Below are 9,612 nucleotides of genomic sequence, written 5' to 3'. Positions count from 1 at the left end.
TGGAAACCTTTTTGAGCCAAAGGTGAATTAAATGCAGAAGATGCCCAAAATATCTATAAAATTAAATGCTAAAAAAAATAAAATAAAAACTAGGAATTATTGTTTCTAATTCAATTTGATCCCTCTTAGCAGATAATAATAGAAGTTATTTATTTAAGACAGGTCAGTAACAACAATCAAATCCTCTCTCTCTCTCTCTCTCTCTCTCTCTCTCTCTCTCTCTCTCTGGAAGCAAGTAACTCTTTAAGATAGAGTCTCGGTCGTATTCATGACCTGAACCTCACCTTTAGCTTGGCCCAATATGTGAGCTATAGAAGGCAGGCCACAAATGTCCTAAGAATAAATAAATGAGTGAATGTGTGAGTAAGATTGCTGGATTTATCTTTTATTGTTAGGATGAAAATCCCACAATTTGAGACCAAAAAAAAAAAAAAAAAAAAAAAAAAAAACAACCCCACAAAACTCAGGATTGGTATGTTGGATCACCTAAGCTGATGAATGGATTTAAAAATAAGAGGAACAGCAGGGAAGATTTTCTAAGCATTTTTTTCTTGGAAGGAAATGGGTCGGAAGTACAGGAGGCTGAATTACATCTACGGAGCCCTCACCAAGCCCCCTAATTCTGTAGCCAGAACATGATAAAGTGGAATTTCCAGAACATCTTGAAAACTGTGTCTTGTGGACTGCAGCTGCTCATGCTGAGGTGCAGAGGGAAGTGATCCGCCGTGGTTGAAGAAGGTTCGGGTCATAGTTATCAGTTGAGTGGCATTAAGCGAGTTACTTACCAATAGAAGCTGTTTTGGAAGACTGTGCACTGAGCGAAAGTGTTTTCCCGTGTCATCTAGTTTATTTGATCTCTCTGGGCCTCTGCTTTCTTGCATGTGAGAGGCAGACAGCAGATCCAGCCTCAAAGGGTATTTGTGAGGGTAAAATGAGAAAATGACCCCAGCAGGGCATCCTAACCCAGACAGTATAGACCGAAGACAAGACATCGTTTTCATCATTATGATTGTCTGACAAGAAGCACCAAAGTCAGTATTTAGGCTACATTTTTACTTTCTGTTTCTTCTGCTGGAACAATGCCATTTAAAATGAACACTGTAGAAAAAAGATAGACATGACTCATGAATCATATGTTCTTTGGAACCTTAATCTGTTGCTTTCTTCATTTATCTCACGAAGGAAATGAACCAAAGAAGGAAAAAGTCAAGGTAAGAGTGAGAGGAGACAAAATGTTACTCTAAGAACTGACCAGCTAATTTCTAGAAAGCTTCTTATCAGCAAATAGCATGGTCAAATTGCTCAGTGTGTTTTAAAGCGTCTGACTACGGGCGTATGATTTGTAATCTTTCCCTGTATTTTCTTCCCCCGAATGTCTGTGCGCTCAAGAATCTCAGAGTAAGACGTGCATCGTAAAAGCCTGGAAGCTTTGTTCTGGGCGGGAGAAAATGGGTCTATTGAAAAACAAACCAACCTCATTCTGGGCCTTGAAGCTTGACAGTGTCATTTATGGAGTGACACAGTCACGCTGTAAATGACCAGAGACATTCCAGAGTTCATGGCTCTTGTGTAACAACAACACTTCAAGGGTGGCTGCGGGGCGGGAGGCACAACAGGCGGGGCTCAGGAGCCACTCCCCCTGGAATGTGGCCTCCTTGCTCAAAGGCCGGCCTTCCTCCTCATCCCCACCACCAAGCACTGGGGGCAGGAACTGGCCAGACTGGAGGGACGACTCTATTTTCAGGGAATGACAAATTGGTTGTGCTGATTGGGTGAGAGTCCTTACAGGCCTCCCGCTCCATTTCCAAGGACAACTCGCAGGGAGGATTTGACTGGAAGTAAACTCACATGAGCAAGCGTCTCAGAGCCATGAGAACCCAAACAACCTGCTGCCAAAGATGACTGCAGGTTGCAAGCTCCATTAGAACACTGGAGGCGAGGGGCCTTCTCCTCCTCGTGTTCCTACAGCCACCACATGGCTGGAGAGGACATTCCATTCCACTGAGAGAGACAGAAGGAGACAAGATGGCGGCTCTAAATTACATGTGCAATAGCCCAGGAGGCTTGTAAACATTTGAGGAGTTGATTGTTATTTTCATTCCTGACTGGTTTGTGGTGCAAATAACAACTCCATAAACTGTGGAAGGCCCGGCCCCGAGCGCTGAGGACGTGCATTCGTGAATGTGATCCACCATAGCGAGGGATGAATATTGGTGGCAGACTGACCCAAGAAGAGTATTCATGATTTAGTAGCATGATCAAGAAATGTCACCACTGCTGTCACCTGAGGGGGAGCAGGAAAAGGGAGAGTCGTTCAGAGGGCACAGTTTCACCTTTGCAAGATGAGGAAGTTCCAGGGATTGGCGGCACAACAATGGGCATGTATAGTCACTGCTACCCAACCGTACACTTAAAAATGGTTAATATGACAAATTTTATGTTATTTTTTTTCTTACCACAATTAAAAAGGAAAAGGAAAGAAATGTCACCACAGAGACCTCCCTAAAACAGCTCAAACCAAATACAGAGCTGTGTCCTAACCTCTCCCTCTCTCCTTCCCGTCCATCAGGACAAGTCCTGAGGAGGCAGGTACACGCTCGGCTCAGGCTACGCAGAGGTCACTGTGGCCACTCTTCGGGCTTCCCAAAGCCACAAAGTTCTTGAAGTGAATACTCTTTCCTGTGTCTAACGATCTCTTCCTCCATCACCCCAAGATGATCAGGGGCATGAAAGATATGCTTTACTGCCCTAAGGGTTGGAGAACCCGGCCGGGGTGGGTACCCTGTGGAGGCCAGAGAGGAAACCTTAATGATCTCTCCTCTGCTCCCCTCTCCCCACCACCCTCCTGCCTGGCCCCCAACACCTTCTACCCCCACATGCACCATCAAAAGGGACTTTCCCTCTTTAACCACCAGGGTCTCCAGTGGTGAGCAAGGAAGATGACAAAAGACGTGATGTGGTTTCTACTCAGTTAGAAGCACAGGAAAAACTTTCAAACACCCCTTAGAAGGGAGAAAAACCCAAGTACGGAAGGAAGTCTATGTACCTTCAGCCTAGACTTTACCCTGCTGTTGCTTCTTCTTTCTGATTTTTAGAAATAGATGCCTCTCTTTTGGAGCAGCCACACCACACGCCCAGTAGCCGTCCGCAGGACCCCCAGAGGGCTGGGGCTGTGGGTTTCTCCCCACAAACGCCCATCTCCCCTCTACCCCTCTCAGACTCTCATCTCTCTGATGTGAACAAGGTTGGGGCCTGAATTTGAGAGATGCATCTCTCGTTAGTCAGTGATACAGCTAGTTTTAAAAGATTCCTTCCTTCCTTCCTCTTCGTTCTCTTTTTTTTTTTTTTTTAATTTTTTATTTTTCAGGCAATCCTCTTAAGAGCATATAATTCCTCAGGCTCTAGATGAACCATGATATATTATGCCCTAACACTGAAGCTGGACGGGGGTGGGGGGTGTGTGTGGCTGCAACAGCTGCAACCCATCTAAGACGGCTGAACGGTTTGCTTCAGATAATGCAATTTTCAGCCTGGACTCCACGTGCAGGTCAAAGTAAGAGAAGACAAGAACTACCAATTTGAAGCGATGTGACGATAAATCTTGCAGGGTTTCTGCTGGGTGCACAAGCTGTACAGCAGGTGGGCGTATGCAGCTCTCCAGAGAGATCCTAGAGGAGTTGGGCCTCTTGGGAGGACATTGCCTGGGAACAAAAAGGTGGAACAGGCTGCTCTCTCCCAACTTTCCTCTCTGCCTTCGGGGAGGTTGGTTAACTAGGCTTGGCGATGTTTATTTATTTATTTATTTTGGTATATATATATTTTTTTATTGGAGTTCGATTTGCCAACATACAGTATAACACCCAGTGCTCATCCCGTCAAGTATTGGGCGATGTGTAAAACACACAGAACATAGCTCCGTAAACTTAGAAGCAACAAAGTTGGGTTGTTTTTTTGTTTTGTTTTTGTTTTTTTGCTTGATTTTAATGGGCACCTGAAGGCGAAAATATGCTCATTTGTACGTTTCCTCTCTTGTAGAAAACACATTCTCCATGTTTGGACATGGCATGAGCTTAAAGCTACTTTCTCCCAAACAGCCCCTGAGGTTTTTGCAAACTGTCCGATGCCTTCTATTGGAGGATTACGGTGCCCAGCTGCAGTTGCCGGGTCTCTCGGAGGCATGCTCTGATAGACTGTGGTTTACCCTGTGCCTCAGTGTCCTCCTTGGAACACTGGCGACCAGACCCCGATGCAGAAGGGCTAAAGCCTGGTGCCCACCCTTCTGGTAACACACAAGCAAGGAAATGCCAACTCAGTCTGGCACTTGGCAGGGGACAAGGCCACCCCCAGGGAGATGAGAAGCATTCAGTGAGGGGGCATCTGGAAGTAGCTGGGCTGCGGAGACTCAATGGTCGTGTGGAGCCCCAAGTGGGATGGATGTGGAGTAACAGTGGGCCATCGTAGGCACAGTGTTCTCAAACCTTCCATCTTCTTTCTTGCCTAAAATGTCTGCAGAACTCATTAAAAGTCAAGCTCTGAACTAAGCAGAAGACCGTAATTTACCCCAAAGGCTCTGCTGTTGGGCCATCTTGTGGGCCCTGCCCCGCCTGCTGGTAGGGGCCCTGACCAATCTGCTAATGTAGGAAGCAGCGTCAGGAGCTGGGATTTGCTTTCCAGGCCCAGCAGGACCTCGTCAGGTGGCCTGGGCATCTCTCCTGCCCTTCCACGCTTCGATGTGCCCATTTTCCAGGATGGAGGTACTCAAAGGCCAACAACCCTACCTACCTCCTTCGTGAAAGAACTCAACGAGGCGACAAGCTTCAAGCTCCGCCAGCACGGGGCCAGTTACCTGTTGTAGCAACAGCAAGAGCGAACCAAGATCTGCGTGGGCCTTTGAGGAAAACCTCGGCCCCATCGGCCAGATGTGCAGAACTGCTGTCTTACCCTGGTTATTAAGAACGAAACAGATTCATTAAAACTGGACCTCGTTCTTTGATTGTGCGGCCAGCTGTGTGCATGGGCTAGCTGCTCCCCGGGTCAGTTGGGTCAAATGCTCCCCTGGGCTGGCTTCCCTCGGTCCCCAGAACACTGGCAGGCCACCTGCCTCCCTGGAGTCCACCAGAGCTGGGGCGTGTGCTCGGGTGGGGCAGGTGCACCCCCACCCCACCCCGTGCAGCATGTCCACGCAAATTATCTTGGAATCTGTGACCGTCCTCCGTTCCCCTCCCCCTTTCCATTGGAGCAGATGATCAAAAGCTGGCTGGAGGCAGGTGGCTCCGATACACAGGTGTGTTCCACACTCGGGGTGACAAGCAGGCTTCACCAACTGGACCAGCCACTCCTCACGCTGCTTGATCCGCCTTCTGGCGGCTGCCCCGCCACTGGGCCTCTTGGGCCCTCTGCCCTGAGCCTCGGAGGCCAGGCTGGCACTGGGAGGACTGGTTCCCTTCCTCAGGCTCCCAGTGTGACCCCCAAGGATGCAGGGGGAGGAGGCAGGGCTGCCACGAGCTGCACAGCCAGCTGTTGGCAGTCGGGGAACCCGGAAACCTGGCGGAGAAGAGTGTTCTGTGGGCTTCTGACACCCAAGACGCTGACTTGGGGGGGCCACCCTGGGTGTCCCTGTGGGAATGTGCCACCAGGAATGACAGGGGTGCCAAAACCCAAGTCACGTTCTGATTTTGCAGAAAAGGGCAGAGAGGCAGGTGAAGGCCCCAGGCCTGGGGGAGACCTGCCCTCTGAGGGCAGCCCCCCCAACCCCCCTCCTGGGCTGGCCTGTGTCCTAGAGGTCCTGTGGAGGATGCAGCCCGCCCCGGAGCACCAGCAGGTTGGAGGGGTGACCAAGTCGCGTTTTCTGTGTTCAGGGCGGTAAGCGGCCCACAGACCCCGCGAGGGAGGGTAATCACAACGAAACTGCCACTCAAGTAGAAAGCGGGGGCGCCCACAGGAGCTGCCCTGCACCAACTGCTGCTCCCGCCGCTCAGGGCGGCCACGGCCTGCCTTCCACGAGCTCGTGATTCAGTAATAACTGGAAGCCCAAGTGCTTTTTCACTCAGTCCTTTTTAACGGTTTATTCATAAGGCAATTTTTCACTTTTCACTTATTTTCAGCCCCTTTCACATCTATCGACTCACGGTTTCTGTCTTGGGTTTAACCTTTCCCTCTCTCCTCCTCCTTCTCTCTGCTTCATTTTTTTTTTCTTCATTCCCTTTTTTAAACCCCGAACCGTTACAACAGTCTCGAGGCCTCGATGGCTCTGCTAACCAGAAGGTTTCCTTTTCAACGTCTTCCTGGGCTCACTTTATGGGGCTCTCGTATCCTCTTTTCAAGCTACCGGTGTGTGTGTCCGCCTCTCCTCCTCGTGGCAGCAAACATCCATCTTTCCCAGTCTTCTTAGGCATCTGCCTTTGGTTTAAAAAAAAAAAAAAGAAAGAAAGAAAAAGAAAAGAAAAAAGAAAAGACAGAGAAGACGAAAACGAAGACACAAAACCCCTTCAACTCAACATCCTAGAATTCATGGTACTTCACTCTAGCAGAGGTTTGCTGTAAGAACAACCCATTATTTCCATTAAAAGAATCTTGATTCCTTTCAGATGAGCATATTAATTCCTGGGGAAAGTTCATGGTTCTCACAAATTAGCAGGACCTTTGCGAGCCCAGTCTTTTTGCCAGAAGAAGCCACAACAGTGGTTTCCATACAAGCCTGCCCCTCATTTCCATTTTCTCTGACATCTGCTCTCTAAATTACAAATATCTGCCTATAGCAACAATCAGAGTTCCAAGGAAAACAAACCGAAAGGAAATAGAAGAAAACGATGGAATCTTACCGTACAGAGAGATATAGTATTTCCAAAAGAGGGGAAAGATGACCTGGGACCTTACTCCTTCCTTTTGTGGGTCAGGGAACTGAGGCCCAGAAAAGCCAGGACTCTGTTGAGAGCACACAGTTAACCAAGGGCTGACTCTGGGGCTGGAGCTCAGCGTCTCTGGCCCTACTTTGGTTCACCAGAGTGGGTGCTCCTAATCTCAGTTTTGGGGGTGTTTTAAAATTCCACCTTGGGGAGCCACGGAAGGAGGAGTTAAGCCATCCTGTTAATGATTCTTAGCCGGTTGGTCTCACAGCAAGTCCCTAGCAGGTTACTTATACTAACCTGGGGGGAAAGGAGGGTGGCCCCACCTCCTTTGCCTGCTGGGTGAAAAATAATACCCCAGGGAAGCCTAGGTGTGCTGCTGGGGGCAGTGGGGAAGGGTTGGTCTTCCCAGACTGCACTGCAAGGCTGCTGGCCTGGAGGTTGCTTTGCAGAGTACCAGGTGCCTGTTGAGGGAGGTTCCATGTCTTGTTTCCCTCTCCTTTCCCTGACAAGGGACAAGAACTCAACTGTGGAATGTATTTTCAAGTATTTTCCAGGATAGACAGCACGCTTCCTTTCACGGTATCATGGACTTGTCCTCCGAATTAGACAAGCTCTCTGGATCTGCCTTCGGGGAGGCCTCGAGAACATGAAGGCAACTCAAGTCCTCTCCCAAAACCTTGTACCCATCTTGTCCCCAGTTGTGGAATCATTTCTAAGCTCAGTAGAAATCTCTGAATTATAGACCCAGGAAGGGCTTGCCGGAGCACCTTGCACACCCTGCACTTTCAAATGAGCTGACGTCCCTCTAGGTCCTCCCTAAGAAGGTTCTACTCCCTGCCTCCCATGGAAAGGCACCTTTGTGATGCCAGCCCTAATGGCAAGGGTTTGTCTCTGTGATTAAAACCCAAGTCCCCTCTGCCATGGTTTCGTGGCAGTTCCTTAGCTCTGCTCCTCACCTGCGACGGACAACTGCTGGTTGCTCTCATCCACAGGTGAGTTCTTCCCATACCTCAAGATGGGACGGTTTGCCACAATTCCACGAAAACAACCATCTTTAGTTAATACGCTGAAGAATCCCTGATCAGAATTACCCACCGGCCCTTGTGTGTCACGTCCTCTTAGTGGGGGCAAGAAAAAAAACCCCACAAGGTGACTATATTCACATTTATACTAAATAAAAGCTTCCCCCTTAAATTCAGAGAAAGGGAGATGTACACGTGGCCGACTCTGGTCCATTGCTTGTCAGACCTGGAAGGAAGAGCAAACTAGGAGAGAGGGCTGGTTAGTTTACAGTATTTTGTGAAACTGGTCATGGAGAGTATTTGCATAAATCAGGTTAAAAATAACTTTTTGGAATCTTGCTGTGTATTTTTTTTCCTGCCTAAATGCCTAAATTACATAATTAAGGCTGTATTGAGATTAAAATCACTTCTCATTTAAGGAGCAGCTGTCAGCAGCGCTTTGAGCAAATGGACTGAGGGGTTCTGAGGACTTGAAGTTTAGAAAAGGAAGTGACGGGAGGATTATCTGTGAGTTTCCTGCAGCTGCCCTACACCCAGGAGTGGACCCCAGAGAGGTAGCCAGTGCTCAGAAAGATCTGATTTCTTCTGGCTGGAAGTTGATAATGAATTGGACGCGTCCTGGACAAGGTCCTCACGGTCTCCTAAAGGAAGGGGAAGTGTCTTCGGATTGGTTCAAGGATCACATTCTGTGTGACTTCTCTCCTGTTCATTCTTTTTTTTTTTTTTTTTAAGCTGCCACTGTCTGTGGTACACCGTTCCTTTCTAGACCAGCTTGTCCTTGAGGCCTGGTTTTACATCAGGAACCCTCAACCATGTGCCTCTAATTACTTTCATTTCTCTGCTCTGGCCTTGGCTCATTATCTTCTTTGAGAGAAGGACACACACACACACACACACACACACACACACACACGGGGGAATGAGCTCACTTACACACACTTAGGGGTCCTAGATAGATTTCCTGTCCCTCAAGGGAAAAAGTAATCTAGAAATGTGCCCATACACTCCCAGGGAACCATATATTCTGTATATCCCCTTATGGTGGTGAATTCAATGTATGATTTCAGAACAGAGCTTTTATTTTAAGGCCAAGACTCAGAAAAAGAGGACTTCTTCAGTCTTGCCTTGCCCTGAAAACAGCTGCACGAAGCCTTGATCCAACTGTGTGGATGTCAGCTGGGTGGACTTGAGCTCCTAGTGAATGTTATCTTTTCATGTAATGTTTCATTAAACAGCTAAGTCCACACGAGTTCCCAAGATATATAACCCTCAGGAAAAAAAAAAAAAAGGCATGCTTTGCCAAGTAAAGAACTATGATTTATTGTGGTAACTGTTACACTCTGAATCTTATTGGGCTTTGTTTTGAAAAATTATTACCACAATGGTTCTGTAGAATTTAGTAGTGCAACCAGCACCATTTGGCACGTTTATGACAATAGGGTTCTGGTTTTCTTAACTCCACAGTTACATGTTGGCAGCATTTCAAATTCTTGGCACAGATGTTTAAGTGAATATAAAGAAGAAACATGGAAGAAAAAAAAAACATCGGGCAGTTTCCAGTATCCAAATGTAAGAAGGAGCAGTGTTCCTAACATGCGGTTAGCATGGACAGGGAACCTTGAACTTGGTAATAGGGGACACGGCAGGCACGGACACTCTTTGCATGGGCCATTTAGATTTTTTTTTTTTCATTGAGGACTGTAGCAGTTTTCTAAGAGCATCGCCTATTCACATCTGCCAAA

This window comes from Vulpes vulpes, chromosome 1 (assembly GCF_048418805.1).
Source record: "Vulpes vulpes isolate BD-2025 chromosome 1, VulVul3, whole genome shotgun sequence".
In the NCBI taxonomy this organism is placed as follows: Eukaryota; Metazoa; Chordata; class Mammalia; order Carnivora; family Canidae; genus Vulpes; species Vulpes vulpes.
This window is presented reverse-complemented; position numbering follows the sequence as displayed.